Raw genomic sequence first — 19,160 nt, forward strand, 5'->3', positions numbered from 1 at the left:
GCTCTCAGGGCAGATGGACACACACTGGCATCTGAATTAAGATGTGGTTCCTGGGAAGAGCCCAATATCCCCACAACACACGCGTCACACAAGAAGACACACAGGGAAATTGCTCATTTTTTCTCCAGCTCTGCTTTTAATTTTCAGAGGTCGGTTCTGTGTAAGAGGGGGAGGGGTAATTACCAGCTATGAGGGCGAGCTCTCTGCCTAGTCCTAGTAACCTCACGCTGAGGTCAGGCAGCTGCTGCCCAGCACAGCTACAGCACAGGAGGTACAGAGAGACAGGTGAACTGCTGCCACCCCTGGAAGAGTCACATTAGCAGCTCTGTATGGAAAGGTTTTATAAGCTGTTGTCTCATGGCAGATATGGTAACTAAGAGATACATTCAGCACAAATTCCATTATTTCTCGATCTTCTTTTAAGGTTGCTATTTTTGTATGTGTTTTCAAAGACTTTTATATATATATATATATATATATATATAGATGTAGAAAAAGCACAGCACTCCTCAGGTACGTGTAAAAATAGTGGTTTATTGGCTCACATAGCAGCATAGCAGCAGAGTGCTGCGCTTTTTCTACATCTATATTACATGGACTTTGATCGGGTCTGGGGCGCTGGCACCCGCTGTTATATTGGATAAGTAGTACTGCATATTTTTTCTATTTTTATATATATATATATATATATATATATATATATATTCCATGATTAAGTTTACAATGGCATTAAGATCTATAGCAAAAATGCCGTATACACTATTTATTATGTATGGAGTTATTTGTTCATTTCAGGTTTATGGGCACATCTGCACCTCTCCCGTGCCCTACCTATCACTCCAAATAATTCACTACTACTACATGTGTGTTCAACCTTCACATATAGTCTCAATAGGGCAATGATCCTTCACCTGTGGCTCTCCCGCTGTTGTAATACTACAACTCCTAGCAAAGCCAGGTAGACTTTTTGGACTAAAGCTTTTACTACAGGCCAACTAAACATCTGAAAATGTGTACAAACCCAGATATATGCTAAAGTGAGAAATAAAATTCTCTAAAAATAAAAATAAAAAAAGATTTCTTACAGGCAGAGCCTTAAAGACCAAAGGGGGTGACCTGATGGAATGAGGTATGTGATAATGCACAGTTTATTTTTATTTTTATATCATACCCAGCAACGTATATGTATAAGTCATGTATCAAGAATACCCCTTTAAAAGAATACTAGCCTGAAATTTAATTATAATATTGTACACACAACAATTCTCCATCTAGCTCACTGCAGCTAATGAGAAATCCTTCCACTATCACACCATCCACCTTCAAGCAGTAATGGGCTGTAACACTCCCTGTTCCATCTGTGGAACATCTGTCATCTCATTGTTCATGTTTCAGAAAATTACTCTGGTTATTGGTTATTTTATCACTGACTGTACTATTGCTTCAGAAAAATATATGTAGGTCAATGCAAAATGACACTATATTTGCTTTAGTTGAAATAAAGTCTTATCACTGTCCTAACTACAGTAACTTCACCAATTTATATTGATGAAATATTGATGATAAAATCTAGAAGTAAGTAAAAAAAAGTAAATCCTATGTCCATATAATGCAGCATAAATTCTAGTCTTATACAAGGACAAACTATAGGAACAGCAAACGCTGCTGCTTTGGGATCAAGTTTCCTATACGTTCACATACACAGAGCTCCCCATACCTTTTATCATAACATCCGCAAGAATCATGAAGAAGAGGATGATGGAAATGTAAAGCCTTCCCGTCTTGGAACGCTGGGGTAAGATGACATGACCCAACATCAGAAGACCACCCCACATGGATTGTTGCTATAGGGTTTCCTATAATTTACTAGTCCTCAGTAATTGAAGTATAGGTTGATTGGAGGAGATTTATCAAAACCTGTCCAGAGGAAAAGTTGCTGAGTTGCCCATAGCAACCAATCAGATCACTTCTTTAATTTTTAACAAGGCCTCTGCAAAATGAAAGAAGCGATCTGATTGGTTGCTATGGGCAACTCAGCAACTTTTCCTCTGGACAGGTTTTGATAAACCCCCCCCCCCATTAACCTTACTAACGTCCTGTAGGGAGAATCCTAAAGTGAGATCCATCTGGATAAATGACATTTTAGTTGACAGACCAGATCAGCATATATAAATTTATAATTGAACATGTCATTATCTGACCTCAGAATGACAGCAGAGTATCCTCTTTTAGACTTCTGTTTCAATACTCCCGGACTCGACCACCGTCAGATTCACAAAGTGAAGGATTGACCGCCAGTAACTCAGTGGTAGTGTTTTATACGTGTGTGGCCAGTGTTAATCTGTATTCTTTAGCTACGCCCATGTATGAGATGACCACAAATAATGCATGTACAGATGGTCCTGGTCAAAAGTTCTTGTCAGCTGATTCTAAAAGAGATGACAATTGGAGCAGAGTAGATCACTTTATGTCTTAGAATATTTTGTAATATACTGTACATCTAGTTTATTAAGGGTAGGTTCACATCACATTTTTGCATCCTGTGAACTTATCCTTTGTTTACCATATTTATGAACATCAGGGGCTGTTTTTTGCAGGAAACAATTGGAAAAGAATTTCAACTGACTGGTTTTATTCATGGATCTGTTGCATCAACTTATATCCATTTTTACACTGATATTTTTTGTTAACCCCTTCACAAGATCCACCATACATGCACAATTGGAGTGTATAAAGTGCACTCAGGAGATGAGCTCACTTTTTACCTGATCATGCTAACGTCAGTCATTTAACCCTTTAAGCCCCAATCAATAGCGATTGCGGCATTTAATTGGCTAAAGGACAGATGTCAATTGCTCTGTGATTGGCTGGAACCATCTGGCCAATCACAGCTCTCTGCGAGAAACATGAATAAGTGATGTGAATTCTATTCACATCACTGGCCGGCCAGAGTATAGTGCAGTGATGCGAGCGCAGGAGAAAGCCGCTCCATCTCTGCAATAGATAGGACAATCGCATCAGGTGCCAGGAGTGACACCCAGGGCGATCTGTCTATTAGTACAGGTACTACAGCTCCCATCATGGAACAGTCTGTTCCATGCTGGGAGTAGTAGTACTACCTATAAAAAAGTTTTTAAAAAAAGTGAAACACACACACTTTATTAAACACAATATTAAAATACATTACTAATAAAAAAAACTATTTATAAAAAATATATAATTTTTACATTTAAATGGCCCCTTTCTACATTTCTATTATTGTCGGCTAAATTTTTTGGTCCCTGCCCACCCACATAAATTGATCCCTGTTTAAAAATTAACATTAACAATTTTTTTTTTTGTCTTTCAATTTTCGGGAGCAGGCAGGGACCAGAAAATTTAGAGCTCAATATTAAATATGAATGAGGAGTGGATTTCATAATTTTTTTTCTAGTTTTTGTTCTAAATCAAAAAAAATTTAAATTTTCACTTTACTTTTTTAGCCCCATTTATTAATTTTTTAATTAAAATATATATATATGTATACAGATATATGAATGATTTATATATCTATCTATCTATCTATATATATATATATATATATATATATATATATATATATATATAGACAAAGAGAGAGATATGGATATATATATATATTTATATGACAAATATATATAAATATATATATATATATATATATATATATAGTCTAATGTAAAAGTCTACATCTACAGTATATATTGTTACATATTATCCATATGGTACATATACTCGATATGCTGGGTCCTGCAACAGTATTGAGAGATGCTGCGGGACCCATACAGTCAGTTTGCAAACAGTGCACAATATATATGACTTATAGACAAGCCTGATGCTGCTGCTGGACTGGTTAGGCTAGGTTCACACTGCGGAATCTCCAGGCAAAAAAATTTCGCCCGGAGATTTCGAGTGCGGCCAGTGCCGACTGAATCAGTTGGCGCTAGGACCGTGCGGACACTGCATTCTACAATAGACTGCAATGTGTTCCGCGAGTATTTTCGCCTGAAGAATGAGCAACGCCATTCTTCAGGCTGAAATTTACAAGTGGATTTTCCGTTCACAAATTCCGAAGTGTGAATTTGTGAACAGAAACCCATTCCCTATACTATACATTTTAGTAATTGGAATTTCTACCTGCAATTTCAAAGTGGAATTGCAGGCGGAAATTCCATAGTGTGAACCTAGCCTTAGTGTCCAGCAGGTATGGGGACCCCTAGTGGTGAGATTTTCAGGAGCCGTTTTCTTTATAAAAATTTTTTACAAAATTTAGACATTACAAAATTCTTACATTTTCATCAGTAACAACATCTTAAAATTTTTGGGATTCAACAGTGCCCATTTAAGAAGTACATGTAATGTAAAGATTACTCATACTAGTTCACTATAAGGGGACATTTTTTTTTAAACAAACCCTCTCTAAAAAAAATAAAAAAGCCAATCACCCCTCATTCCATTTTTCAAATAAAATTTGTAAACCAAACAACTTTTATTTGGAAGTCTGAGGTATAAAAATATAAAAAGTCTATCTGCGTGTTATACGCCAATAAGCTGCTGCAGTTCAATGATTTAAGGCGGGCGCCTTAAATCAATGAACTGCAGTGGCTTTTGCAGGTCCAGAGACCTGCCGTCGCTGTCCGCTTCTCTGCCCCTGCCTATCCACCGACTCCGGTGGAAAACTTTTTTTTTTATATCAACTGGTGCCAGAAAGTTAAACAGATTTGTAAATTACTTCTTATTAAAAAATCTTGATCCTCCATTCTACAGAGGAAATTATTTTCTTATTGGAACACAGAGCTCTCTACTGACATCACGAGCACAGTGCTCTCTGCTGACATCTCTGTCCATTTTAGGAAATGTCCAGAGCAGCATATGTTTGCTATGGGGATTTTCTCCTAATCTGGACAGTTCTTAAAATGGACAAAGATGTCAGCAGAGAGCACTGAGCTCAGTGTTACAAAAAGAAAATTTCCTCTGTAGTATTAAGCAGCTAATAAGTACTGGAAGGATTAAGATTTTTTAATAGAAGTAATTTACAAATCTGTTTAACTTTCTGGCACCAGTGGATTTAAAAAAAAAAAAGAAAGTTTTCCACCGGAGTACCCCTTTCATAACTACAATGATAATAAGCTATGGAAAAGTCCTATCTGAACCAAAATTGAAATAATTACAGATCATGGCTCCAAAAAATAAGCCCTCATACACTTATGCAGAAGGAAAGATTAAAAAAATAATAGTACTTAACCCCTTAAGGATGTACGGTTTTTCCGTTTTTGCATTTTCGTTTTTTCCTCATCACCTTCTAAAAAATCATTTAATTTTGCACCTACAGACTCATATAATGTTTTTTTTTTGTGCCACCAATTCTTCTTTTAATGACATGTCATTTTACCCAAAAATCTACGGCGAAACAAAAAAAAAATAATTGTGCGACAAAATTGAAAAAAATATGCCCTTTTGTACTTTTGGGGGCTTCCCTTTCTATGCAGTGCCTTTTTCAGTAAAAATGACACCTTCTCTTTATTTTGTAGGTCCATACAAATAAAATGATACCCTACTTATATAGGTTTGATTTTGTCATACTTCTGGAAAAAATCATAACTACATGCACGAAAATTAATAAGTTTAAAAATGTCTTATTCTGACCCCTATAACTTTTTTATTTTTAGACATACGGGGCAGTATCAGGACTCATTTTTGTGCCGTCATCTGAAGTTTTTCTCGGTACCATTTTGGTTTTGATCGGACTTTTTAATCTCTTTTTATTTATTTTTTTATGGTATAAAAAAGTGAAAAAAGTTTGGAATTTTTTTTACGTGTACGCCATTGAACGTGCGGTTTAATTAACAATATATTTTTATAATTTGGACATTTATGCATGCAGCAATACCACATATGTTTATATTATTTTTATTTACACAGTTTTTTTATGGGAAAAGGGGGGGTGATTAAAACTTTTATTAGGGAAGGGGTTGAATCATCTTTATTAACTTTTTTTATTTTTTCCACTTTTTTTTTGCAAAGTCCCATAGGGGACTATAACATGCAATACACTGATTGCCAGCACTGATCATTGCTATGCCATAGTATAGCATTTATCAGTGTTTTTGGCGCTCGAATGCTCCTGTCTGGATCTTTGGCCCGAAGCAGTAATTCGGCGAGCGGACAACGAGGAGGCAGGTAGGGACCCCTTTCGTGTCCGTACAGCTGATTTCACCGCGGTGGTCCCGATCTAGCTGCTGGGAATGCTTTTTTTTTTTTTTTACTTTAGATGCGGCGATCAACTTTGATCACCATGTCTGCAGGGTTAATACCGGGCATCACTGCAATTGGCCGTTGATAGCCGGGGAGCCGGCGCAGGACGTAAATATATGTCCTGGGTCATTAAGGGGATAAGTAGTTAAATAATGTAAAAAAAAATAAAGCTATATAAATAGGAGGTCATTGTAATCATACTGACCTACAGCATACAGGTAACATGTTAGTTTTGCTCCTTACAACTCCTTACAATTTGCTAAAGTACTTTTTTAGTTTCCACTAAATATTTTTTCTGTTTCAATGTACATTTTATAAATTTATGGTGTCATAACAAAGTACAGTTGGTCCTGCAAATATAAACAGCTCTGAAAAGAAAAAATTTAAAACCTAAAAATTGTCCTGGTCCTGAAGGAGTTAAAAGTGGCACGCTGGTGCTCCAGCATTCTGAACATTTTGTTCAGAACACTCAGAGTCGGAGGCCATGATTGTGACATCACAGCCATGCCCCTCGCAATGTCACGCCATGCCCCTCCATTCATGTCTATGGGAGGGGGGGTGTCACGACCACTGCTGCAGGGACCCGGTGTTTGTTTAGAATGTTGGATGCTGCGGGAGATCACGGGGAGCCCCAACAGTGGGACTCCCATGATCAGACATCTTATCCCTATCTTTTAGATAGGGGATAAGATGTCTAGCAGTGGAGTATCCCTTTAATGTTGTCTTTTAAAGGGGTACTACCGTGGAAATTTTTTTTAAATCAGCTGGTGCCAGAAAGTTAAACAGATTTGTAAATCACTTCTATTAAAAAATCTCAATCTTTCCAGTACTTTTTAGGGGCTGTATACTAAAGATAAATTCAAAAAAGAAATGCATTTCCTGTGATGGAACTGGAGAGAATCCCCATAGCAAACATATACTTCTCTGGACAGTTCCTAAAATGGACAGTAGAGGTCAACAGAGAGCACTGTGGTCAGGACATTGCAGGAAATGCATTTCTTTTTTTATTTCTCTTTAGTATACAGCCCTTAAAAAGTTCTGGAAGGATTAAGATTTTTTAATAGAAGTGATTTACAAATCTGTTTAACTTTCTGGCACCAGTTGATTTAAAAAAAAAAGTTTTCCACGGTAGTACCCCTTTAAAGTCTGTCACAAGTCTTAGTTAGTAAAAACAGGTGTTAACAGGATGGTTCAGCAGGATGTAACAGGATTACTATTGAGCAGCATCTTGTTGCTATTGATTTGCATTGTATAAAAAAACAGATCCAGTTTTTGATAGGACAGAAAAATGAGCCAGTGTCCATTTGTCTGTTCTGTTATAAAATTTGCACCCTGATGCATTTTTAAAATGGAGGGCCATGCATTGAAATCCACTGGATCTATAAAAAGGTTTGGGGGAAAAAGCAAAAAACATGCAGATATTTTAACAGGATAGCAAAACAGAGCCTCAGTTAATGTTCTTCACATTTGGCACACATAAGAGTACAGCATATTGTAGTAACCAATGGTAAATTTTACATTAGCAACTCTCATACAGGGACTTTAGAAGATGAAGGAACTATGTGCCAATTAATCCTGTAATGGTTCCAGGAGTATTGCTAGCACCCTGGGCACAGGTCCAGGTATCACGCTAAGTACTGCAGGTCTTATGTCTTTTCTCTCTACTGCACTGGCTTCCTACAAAAGAGCGTAAAATAAACAGCACAAGACTTAAATTGGCAGACAAGATCTAACTTCCTTCCTGTCCTCTGGGTACTCTCTAAATGTAGAAGAATAAACATTTCTTCACTGTATACACAGTGGCATTGGCAGGCTGTAAGGTAGGCTCCAAAACATACATTTTTCATACTAAGAGTATTGATAAGGGGGACATTCCACAATGTGGCTGCCACATGAAAATGGACCCACATCCATACGGTATATGGTGGCCTGCAATAGCATTGTCACTAACAAAATCGTAATGCAATTGGCCGCCATGTAAAGGTGGGGTTTGCATCTCTTTGTATCCATATACTTTCATTGAGAAAAAAAAGATATCAAACAAGATGGTGCAACAGGATGCCTATCCTGAAACTTCCTGTTGCCATACACTTTGGCATTACACAAAAGCCGGATCCATTAGGATCCTGTGCTTGTAACAGGATAGAAACCCAATAACCTCTAGGGAAGTTAGGAAAATTGGGTAAAATAGCCCTTTTGGTTGTTTTCAGCTTTCAAACCACCTCTGGCAGCCACAAGTAGGCCGAAGTGGATCAAGGGGCCCTTTTTAACATAGGTGCGAGTCCCAGAGGTTGCACCTGCATTACACAGACATAAGGGAATACATTTTAAAAGGAAAAGCGTGAAAAGTGTATTGTGAAAACAATTCACTAATAGTTAAAACTCTGTTTCACCTCATAAATTAAGAATCTGCTTATTTAAAACTCATGTACTCACTGGGGTGAATTTCTGTGAATGACACACCCTTAAAAATATTTTTCTGCAGGTTTGCATGTTTTAAAAAGTGGTGCAGGTGTGCCACTTTTCACAAATCTGTGCTAAAAACTTTGTCCAAAAACTATCCAGCAGACAATGTAAGGTTATCAAAATATTAGAACCTGCAAGACGTGAGCCAAAATATGCACCAAAAAACTGTGAAATGTGTTTGTTTATGCCCTAGAAAAACTTTTCATGCATTAAGCCATGCCCATTTATGTGAACATGTTGGGTTTGTCGGAAAAAGGATATTTCACCGATAAAAACTTTTCATTCATATGGTGTAAAAGCAATTCATCCTTTTTTTTTTTTTTTCTTTAAAATTTTTATTTTAATATTAAACAATTACAAAAATACATTGTACAAATCCGATAAAACAACATCACCAATCGGAAGAAAAGCAAAAGCCATAGAAGCCATACTTTTTTACATCCAAGAGTATGTCTAATCAACATCCAACATCCAACCCAGATAGAGGGGCAAATGCCTCGAACATCTTAATGATACGATGTATTTTTTCTTGTGGGTTAGTTACAAAAAGGAGGATATCATCTGCAAATAACAAGATCTTACTCTTCTCTCCATTTACTCCAAATCCCTCATAGACATCATTATCTCTTATCCAAGCCGCTAAGGGTTCAATATAAATTAAAAATAAAGAGGGTGAGAGGGGGCAGCCCTGCCTTGTTCCTCTACTTAGTTTGAATGGGTAGGAGGGAGTTCCATCCACCACTACGCTCGCCTCGGGGTTAGTGCATAGTAGCTGAATATAACTCAAAAACCTCGGGCCCACCCCAACCCTCTTAAAAACTTCCCAGAGGTATCCCCACTCCACCCTGTCAAAAGCTTTAGTAGCATCCAATGACAGAATGGAGCGGGGGCCCCGGGATCCACTCTGGATTGCTTCATACACCTGATGGATATTGTCATGAACCGTTCTTCCTGACCTAAACCCTCCCTGGTCACCGCCCACCACTACCTCCACTACTTTATCCAATCTCCTTGCAAGTGCTTTCGCTAGTATCGCAATTCATCCTTTAATCATAATTTATTTTTTTATTAGCCCCAAATTTAAAGCATTATATTTACAAAATCTTTAAAGATTAGAGTGACATGATAGGTCCACGGAGCCCTGCTTTCAAAGGAAATAAAGTGTAGAAAATAAAATACTTTAAAAAAGAAAAATTCATATAAGTTAGTAAATTGTTGCAAAGTTAAGGATATATATATATATATTTTTTTTTTTTTTTTTTTTTTTTTTGCATTCGGTGATGTATTTACAACTGATCAATATGACTTCAATACATGAATAACACTTCAGCATGGCAGTATTGTGTGTGTAAAGTATGGTCATAATAATTTTGAAGAGTTGTTTATTTATAAAACATCATTCTGAGAATCCTGGAAAACCCCATGATATTGTATACGAGAGTTCCACTTTTTATATTATTCTGAAATTCATGTAATCAATCTAAGGCCTAAACATATTTGATAAGTCTTCTGGAATGTTTTATCCCCTGCATTATAGCTCCGAGTACAACTGAGAGTTTTATTTTTATTTCATAAGTCACAGCAATCTAAATTTTCAGGTTTTTTTTCACCCTACATTGCAAAACCACAAAGTTGTATTAGTTTTGGGCCCCTGGTTTCCCGTGTTTTTGTAATTGCTCATGTTTATAATTACATACACAGCATGTGCACTGCTCTCTGTCTGCCTTTGTCCATCCTTAGCTATCTATTTACAGTGGAGGTTTATGGAAGAGTTTATTGTTCATTGTTGTGGGTGGGTGGGCGTATTTTGGCAGGAGGTTTCTAAGAGGGGTGCGAGGAATACAATCATCTTGAACGCTTGAATGTTTCTGCAAATACCCACTGGAGCAAGTGATGAGTGGAAATATTGGATCCTAAAATACATAATTCCTCATGTGGTGACAAAATAAACAAGACTCCTGGGCCAAACATGTCATTTGGTCCAAAAATAATCCCAGGTCCGTGTCATAAGTTTTGGGAGATTCCCTGTAAATTCTGCAAAATAAGTGAAATAAATAACGAAACTTCACAGGGACGATGAGTAAAAAAAAGGTATAATGAGAATATCAGAGATGTCTTACTCATTCCTTCCAGAAAGGGCACACCTAGAAGCCTGGAATAAGAAAATAACACCCACTGTGTGGTAGAGAGCCCTGGGGGTACAGGGAGATAGAAATAGACTGTTTGCACTAGAAGGTGATATCGGATTTCATACTACCAAACCGATCTCGAGAGGGACCCTTAGTTTGGATGCCTTCACAAACAATTACACATTCACTAGCTTTGCTATAGACGTGAAGAGGCCAAAATGACTACTGTCAATATTTACATGTCCATTACTGATATACTGCAAATTGTATTTTATAAACAGTGTTTAACCCCTAAAAGGACCAGGCCATTTTACACCTTAGGACCAGAGCGTTTTTTGAACATCTGACCACTGTCACTTTAAACATTAATAACTCTGGAATGCTTTTAGTTATCATTCTGATTCTGAGATTGTTTTTTCATGACATATTCTACTTTAACATGGTGGTAAAATTTTGTGGTAACTTGCATCCTTTCTTAGTGAAAAATCCCAAAATTTGATGAAAAAATTGAAAATGTAGCATTTTTCTAACTTTGAAGCTCTCTGCTTGTAAGGAAAATGGATATTCCAAATAAAAAATAATTTTCATTCACATATACAATATGTATACTTTATGTTTGCATCATAAAATTGACAAGTTTTTACTTTAGGAAGACACCAGAGGGCTTCAAAGTTCAGCAGCAATTTTCCAATTTTTCACAAAATTTTCAAACTCACTATTTTTCAGGGACCAGTTCAGGTTTGAAGTGGATTTGAAGGGTCTTCATATTAGAAATACCCCATAAAAGACCCCATTATAAAAACTGCACCCCCCAAAGTATTCAAAATGACATTCAGTCAGCGTTTTAACCCTTTAGGTGTTTCACAGGAATAGTAGCAAAGTGAAGGAGAAAATTCACAATCTTCATTTTTCTACTTGCATGTTCTTGTAGACCCAATTTTAGAATTTTTACAAGGGGTAAAAGGAGAAAATTTATACTTGCATTTGTAGCCCAATTTCTCTCGTGTAAGCACATACCTCATATGTCTATGTAAAGTGTTTGGCGGGCGCAGTAGAGGGCTCAGAAGCGAAGGAGCGACAAGCGGAGTTTGGAGAGCACGTTTTTCTGAAATGGTTTTTGGGGGGCATGTCGCATTTAGGAAGCCCCTATGGTGCCAGAACAGCAAAAAATCCCCCCATGGCATACCATTTTGGAAACTAGACCCCTTGAGGAACGTAACAAGGAATTAAGTGAGCCTTAATACCCCACAGGGGTTTCACGACTTTTGCATATGTAAAAAACAAATATATATATTTTCACTAAAATGTGTGTTTTCCCCCAAATTTCACATTTTTGCAAGGGTTAATAGCAGAAAATACCCCCCAAAATTTGTAACCCCATCTCTTCTGAGTATGGAGGTACCAAATATGTTGACCTGAAGTGCACTACGGGTGAACTACAATGCTCAGAAGAGAAGGAGTCATATTTGGCTTTTTGAGAGCAAATTTTGCTCGGGGGGCATGTCGCATTTAGGAAGCCCCTATGGTGCCAGAACAGCAAAAAAAAAAACACATGGCATACCGTTTTGGAAACTAGACCCCTTGAGGAATGTAACAAGGAATAAAGTGAGCCTTAATACCCCACATGGGTTTCACGACTTTTGCATATGTAAAAAAAAAAAAAAAATTCCACTAAAATGTGTGTCCCCCCCCCCCCCCAAATTCCACATTTTTGCAAGGGTTAATAGCAGAAAATACTCCCCAAAATTTGTAATCCCATCTCTTCTGAGTATGGAAGTACCCCATAAGTGGATGTCAAATGCACTACGGGAGCGCTACAATGCTCAGAAGAGAAGGAGTCACATTTGCAAATTTTGCTGAAATGGGGGGGGACATGTCACATTTAGGAAGCCCCTATGGTGCCAGGACAGCAAAAAAAAACACATGGCATACTATTTTGGAAACTGCACCCCTCAAGGAACATAACAAGGGGTACAGAGAGCCTTAACACTCCACAGGTGTTTGATAAATATTCATGAAGTGGGATGTGAAAATGAAAAATTTGATTTTTTTACACTAAAATGCTGGGGTTACCCCAAATTTTTCATTTTCACAAGTGGGAAAAGGAGAAAATGTCATTGTTAATGCGTAAATACATTTCTTTGGAGTAAGCACATACCTCATGTCTGGGCGTAAACAGCGTGCACACCGGTCTCAGAGGTGCCGGAGATCAGACAGGGTCCTTGAGCTTTGGCTTTCTCCTGTGGAGCCAGAACAGTGGGACCCCCCCTCAAGGGGCATTAAATGGGGTGAATAACTGGGGTACACTAAGTAACTAAAATGGGGTACAGTGGGACATAAGATTATAAAACAGATTATGTTCCCAGAATGATGACCCAGAGCATAGCCAAAACAAAAAAATATGCCCGCCCCAAACCCTATGCTCTGAATCATCATTCTGTAATGTGATATGTATGGCCGTCCCTAACTTGTTGCCTCAAATGCGCACCCCGCTCAGGTGGAGAGAGAGCGCTGTGCATTTGAGGCAACATAAAAAGTCCCCAATGATAGTGACTATGTGACCCATGACCCATTTTTTATTAAAAAAAAATACCCCCAGAGGTCTTATCAGTTTTCTGTTTTTTTTTGGGATTAAATATTTTTGGGGGCAATTTAGTGGTTTTATGGGGTTAAAACTTGGAATGTACTCTGGAATTGGTACATTTGGGTCAAATTGTGGAAAATTAAAATGAAGAGGGAAAATTTAGAACCCCATGGAAGTGTGATACTCCCTGAAGCAATCCTTAATGCAGAGGCTCGGATTATCTGGGCAAGTGTCACATTAAGTGGTGGTGTCCTTCCGTATCCCCCTCCTGTGACACACTCTGCATCTTTTCTGGGCTCGTCCCTTCTTTCCAGTGTGGGGGACCTCACCTGGAAAGTGTTGACCTGGGACGATCCTGGCACCTATTACTTCAGTTCCTTGGGAAGTCTGGCCTGCTCTTTCCCGGTCGCCAAAGATCAGGACCTTTAGGACTTCTTCTTGGAACTGGAGCAATGTCCCTGTGTTGCCAGCGTACTGGGACAGTACAAAAGAGTTGTACATGGCAACCTGTACCATGTAGACCGCCACTTTCTTGTACCATACCCGTGTTTTCCGCATGGCGTTATATGGCTTGAGGACTTGATCAGAAAGATCAACTCCCCATATACCGATTGTAGTCCAGAATACAATCGGGCTTGAGGACCGGTGTTGTGGTACCTCGCACAGGGACAGGTGAGCTGCCGTTGCCATGAATAGTGGTCAGCATAAGGACATCGCTCTTATCCTTATACTTGACCAGCAACAGGTTTTCATGGGCAAGGGCACGGGACTCACCCTTGGGAATAGGTGTCTTAACAAAATTTAGAGGGAGGCCTTTCTGGTTTTTCCGCACGGTTCCACAAGCGGACGTGGATCTGGCGGCAAGGGATGTGAACAGAGGGATGCTGGTATAAAAGTTGTCCACGTACACGTGGTAACCCTTATCCAGCAATGGGTGCACAAGCTCCCAAACGATTTTCCTGCTAACACCCAGAGTGGGGGAACTGGCGGAAGATGAGTCTCCCCTTAAAACTGATAAGAGACTCATCAACCGAGAGCTCCCTGAGGGGTACATAGGCCTCCAAAAATTTGGCCCCTAAGTGATCGATGACTGGCCTCACTTTGTAAAGCAGGTCATAGGCGGGATCACCTCGGGGTGGACATGCCTCATTATCTGCATAATACAGGCATTTCCAAATGGCCTCGAACCGCCTCCGTGTCATGACCATACTGTAAAGCGGGGTCTGGTATAGGATGTCCCCGCTCCAGTACTGTCTGACACTGGGCTTTTTGACCAGGCCCATATGCAGCAAGAGGCCCCAAAATGTCCTCATTTCTGCTGCATCAATGGCGCACCATTCATTGAACCTGGGCAAAAAAGAATCAGGGTGGTGGGTGATGAACTGCCTGGCGTACAGATTCATCTGCTCCACCATGTGATTGACAAAACTGTCACTGAAAAAATTACTGAAATAGTCAATTTCAGTGAATCCAGAATTGTCAGTCCGGATTCTGGAGTCGCCAACAAACTCCGGAACCCGTGGCTGATAACCCTCTGGGGGTCTCCAGACAGGTTCACCAGAAGGGGGCTCCGGTAAACTTGTCTGGGGGGTCGGACTCCTAGTACGAGCGGCATCACCACTCGCACTAGTGCCGGCCACTGGGCCACTATCATGGGGGGTGCGTGGCCTCGCCTGGCGGCGTCTCCGCCGCCGTGCAGGGGGCTCATCATCACTGATAGATGATGAGGAGGACGATGAAGAACACAGAAATGTTGGATCTTCATCGTCCTCACTGACAGATTCGGAGTCGGAGGCAAGAAAAGCGTATGCCTCCGCTGCCGAAAATGCCCGGTGAGCCATCGCCTTTTTTCTACTGTGGCAGGGGGGGGGGGAGGGTGTGTGTGTGTGTGGGGGGGGGGGTTATGTACTGTGTGCGTGCTTGGTGTATACTATATATAACGGTGTGTGATTAGAAATCACATACCGTTATATGGGGGGGGGGGGGGAATGCTGCAGCCAACAAAAAAAAACGGGGGGGGGGGGGGGGGCTAATGCAGTGCCCTGAACCCCTAATAAGGGCCTGGGTCACACTGAAAAACTGCAGAAGACCCTTGGGGACCTTTTAGGGGGTCAGGGGGGGGATTTTTTAAAAAACTTTTTTAAAACTTTACTTTTTACCCTACCTTTCCCTGGGCTGTATGCTTTCCCTGATCTATGGGGGGCTTATTTTTTTTCTCTGGGGGCTCCGATCTCGGCAGAGGGGGGTCCCCGGCTTCCTCCAGCAGCTCTGACCGCTGACTGAACCCAGCCAGCCGTGGGAGCTGCAGGAGGATGCTGTTAACTCCTCCCCTGCCGGCTGCTATTGGCTGGACCATCGTCCAGCCAATAGCAGCGATCCTGGGGGGGGGTGGCGAAATTGCCACCTCCCCATAGATACAGTCGGTGATAGGGGGTGTATCATACACCCCCGATCACCTTGTATCTCCGGGTCAGCGGGTCACACGTGACCCGCATCGCCGGAATAGCCGCAAATCGCATGTGTGAATTCACATGCGTTTTGCGGCAATCCCCGACATGGGGGGGGGGGTCTAATGACCCCCCTGGGCATTTGCATGGGATGCCTGCTGAATGATTTCAGCAGGCATCCCGGTCCGATCCCCGCCCGGCGCACGGCGGGAACCAGAACTGCCCATGACATAACTGTACGTCCTTGGTCCTTAAGACCCAGGGTGTCAGGACGTAACGTTACGTCATGGGTCCTGTAGGGGTTAAACATTTTAGACAGCACAGGTTAATGCTTTACCAATTCATTATTTTAACTTTTTAGCTCCACTGATGTATTGAATCTGTTCACAATACACTTATACAATACACATATATATATACAGTACAGACCAAAAGTTTGGACACACCTTCTCATTCAAAGAGTTTTCTTTATTTTCATGACTATGAAAATTGTAGATTCACACTGAAGGCATCAAAACTATGAATTAACATATGTGGAATTATAGACATAACAAAAAAGTGTGAAACAACTGCAAATATGTAATATTCTAGGTTCTTCAAAGTAGCCACCTTTTGCTTTGATTACTGCTTTGCACACTCTTGGCATTCTCTTGATGAGCTTCAAGAGGTAGTCCCCTGAAATGGTCTTCCAACAGTCTTGAAGGAGTTCCCAGAGATGCTTAGCACTTGTTTGCCCTTTTGCCTTTATTGGGTTCAGGTCTGGTGACTGTGGAGGCACAGCACCCCATCACTCTCCTTCTTGGTCAAATAGCCCTTACACAGCCTGGAGGTGTGTTTGGGGTCATTGTCCTGTTGAAAAATAAATGATGGTCCAACTAAACGCAATCCGGATGGAATAGCATGCCGCTGCAAGATGCTGTGGTAGGCAGCTGGTTCAGTATGCCATCAATTTTGAATAAATCCACAACAGTGTCACCAGCAAAGCACCCCCACACATCACACCTCCCCCTCCATGCTTCACGGTGGGAACCAGGCATGTAGAGTCCATCCGTTCACCTTTTCTGCGTCGCACAAAGACAGAGTGGTTGGAACCAAAGATCTCACATTTGGACTCATCAGAACAAAGCACAGATTTCCACTGGTCTAATGTCCATTCCTTGTGTTCTTTAGCCCAAACAAGTCTCCTCTGCTTGTTGCCTGTCCTTAGCAGTGGTTTACTAGCAGATATTCTACCATGAAGGCCTGATTCACACAGTCTCCTCTTAACAGTTGTTCTAGAGATGTGTCTGCTGCTAGAACTCTGTGTGGCATTGACCTGGTCTCTAATCTGAGCTGCTGTTAACCTGCGATTTCTGAGGCTGGTGACTCGGATGAACTTATCCTCCGCAGCAGAGGTGACTCTTGGTCTTCCTTTCCTGGGTCGGTCCGCATGTGAGCAAGTTTCTTTGTAGCTCTTGATGGTTTTTGTGACTGCACTTGGTGACCCTTTCCACCTAGAATATGACATATTTTCAGTTGTTTCACCCTTTTTTGTTATGTCTATAATTCTACATGTGTTAATTCATAGTTTTGATGCATTCAGTGTGAATCTACAATTTTCAAAGTCATGAAAATAAAGAAAACTCTTTGAATGAGAAGGTGTGTCCAAACTTTTGGTCTGTACTGTGTATATATATATATATATATATATATTCACTGTATATATATATATATATATATATATATATATATGTGTGTGTGTTTGTTACTTTATATTTGCAGAAGCAAACCAATATTAAAATAAGGAACAACTGTATATGCAATTACTTAACATATAAGTGCACATTCACGCAAAGTCTGAGGATTTAATGCTGTTAAATCAAGCTAATCTGCATCAGCATCAGATCTGCAGCATCAAACTGAAGTGCACACAGTAAGAAAGAATGTACCACTCATGTTAAATACACACGCCATATGCAGATATTGCCCTTAGTTACATACATAACACCAGAACCCTGGTAATGCAGAAACACTGTCTTCCATGTTCTGTAATGAATGTAATAATCAATTTAAGAAAACCATGATGCAGCAGAAGGACAACCATTGGTTCACTACACATGTTCCTTAAATTTACAGAACTTTTCCTGCTGCAGATCTTTATTTCACCCATATTAAATGAACAGGTATAACACAATACAAGTTTAAGTTTATAAAAATGAAAATATCTCATACAGAAAAGTAATTGAGTATTGCTAGCTGTAAACTCACTGCTATTTCTTCTATTTCAATTCTAACTACGGGTCTGGAACACTGTGTGTGTGTAATAGCCCATTCATAGTACTATCCATCAGCTATGACCACGCACATGGTGAGCTATTGCAATGATTTTTTTAAAGTGTTTTACGCCTATTTATATGCAACCCAGTAATATCATTAACCTGAGGCCAGTGAGTGCCAACCAATACATTTAACAGAGCTGCTCAATAGAACTCTCATTTCAGAGTACTCTGCACTGATCGCCTGCTGGGAAGTACAAGGGACATGATGTCATGGGACTCCAACACAATCCAAAGACAGATCTTCTATGTGAATGATATGTAGAGTTCTGAAACACTGTACAATCAACTACAGCCTCATCTGTCACCCTCAACACCCACCTCCTCTCTTCTAGTATACTTATTTATGTCTCCATAGTCTCCAAATGATCCCCTGCATTGTGTCCACAAATGGAAATATTTCTACACTGTAGGGATATTCACTGCTATTTATGGCAGCCCCAGGTATTAGTTTAGAGTTTACGCATATTTTTGTCCCTGGAAATATATTCTCTTACTGACTTTATTTTGTAAATGCATACAGAATACTATTAATATTATCTTATGCTCAGAGCCCTAGCTAGATCCTTTCACACCCTCCTTGAATGTAGAAAGTGAGAGTGGAAGAAAGTGGTGATGCAGTGCATGCAGAGTTTTCTCAAGGGTTGACATTTAAAATTATACCTCTATAACAGGATGATATATTGCTCATTACTAATACCATCATAGGAATGATGTACCAATATCACCTATAACACCAGTATACAGAGACCAATATCACCAATAACACCATTATACAAGGGACATCTGTCATACCATGACAACTACCAATACCACCACATAATGACACGATAATATTAGTACCATACTGATACTGAATAAAAACCAGTATACACAAACCAATATAACCATCATACAGTGCCCATATAGTGGTGATCCCAGCAATACACACAGACGTGGCTGTAGA

General features: G+C 39.8%; 1 long non-coding RNA gene across 1 annotated transcript in view; it reads right to left on the bottom strand.

Annotated features, from left to right (window-relative positions):
* Window positions 1–2,213: 2,213 nt before the first annotated feature.
* LOC130358678 (uncharacterized) overlaps window positions 2,214–19,160 on the bottom strand; it is a 42,890-nt gene continuing 25,943 nt past the window's right edge. The window contains exon 3 of the long non-coding RNA XR_008889615.1: window positions 2,214–2,429. This is a non-coding gene — a long non-coding RNA (uncharacterized LOC130358678). The remainder of the gene's footprint in view (window positions 2,430–19,160) is intronic.

Source organism: Hyla sarda, chromosome 2 (genome assembly GCF_029499605.1).
Source record: "Hyla sarda isolate aHylSar1 chromosome 2, aHylSar1.hap1, whole genome shotgun sequence".
Taxonomy (NCBI): domain Eukaryota; kingdom Metazoa; phylum Chordata; class Amphibia; order Anura; family Hylidae; genus Hyla; species Hyla sarda.